The following is a 784-nucleotide window of genomic DNA, read 5'->3' as shown; positions in this document are numbered from 1 at the left end:
TTAGAGGGATATTTTTCAAGTTTTTAATACTCTTATCAACATATGAGTGTTTGCTTTATGCATATGTTTGTTAATTATCATTTGAACAATGACAAATATCCTCATGAATATTAAACACAACAACCTCTGAACATTTCAAATATTCGCCTCAATTCAACCTGGAACCTCTCTCATACAATACAATACAAAGTGTGCGTGTGTGTGTGTGTGTGGAGAGACACTGTGATGGATCGTTGGAGCTATGTGCAACTCAAGGCATATGCTCGAACGGGAGCTGCCTGGACGCTGCAATCATGTTGCGCACTATCCGTGCTGAGTGTGCTGACTTTTCGTACAATGTCCCACTGTCTGGCTGCCTGAATAAAGTCAAGTGCTCGGCGCAGTTGTCGGCAAAATGTCGCTCCTCTGTTTTCATTGAAACAACTCCTTATATCCGTTAGCGCAGCTAGCTAGCACCAGATGCTAACAACAACAAAACACGTAAGTTGTGCCCGTTCTCTCTCTCTCGCTCGCGCCACACATACACACACCCTCCCGTACCGTAATCCCGATGGCCAGTCCGGGCCTGCCGGTGAGCGTGGAAGTGTGGTCTGCCGCAAGCGGGCGGCAGGAGCGGGGCTGTCAGCATCAGCTTGTAGATGGTATTTTAAACTCGATGCGCTCTGAAACTACAACAATCACGTTAAAATAATTAGTGGCGTTAATTTTTTTTTCCGTTAATGCGTTATTAACAAGTTAAAGGTTGGGTAGGTAATTTCGGAGAAACCAGCTCGAGTGCGCTAGA

The sequence above is a fragment of the Gymnodraco acuticeps genome, unplaced genomic scaffold (genome assembly GCF_902827175.1).
Source record: "Gymnodraco acuticeps unplaced genomic scaffold, fGymAcu1.1, whole genome shotgun sequence".
In the NCBI taxonomy this organism is placed as follows: Eukaryota; Metazoa; Chordata; class Actinopteri; order Perciformes; family Bathydraconidae; genus Gymnodraco; species Gymnodraco acuticeps.
The sequence above is the reverse complement of the archived record's forward strand: the minus strand, read 5'-3'. Positions refer to the sequence as shown.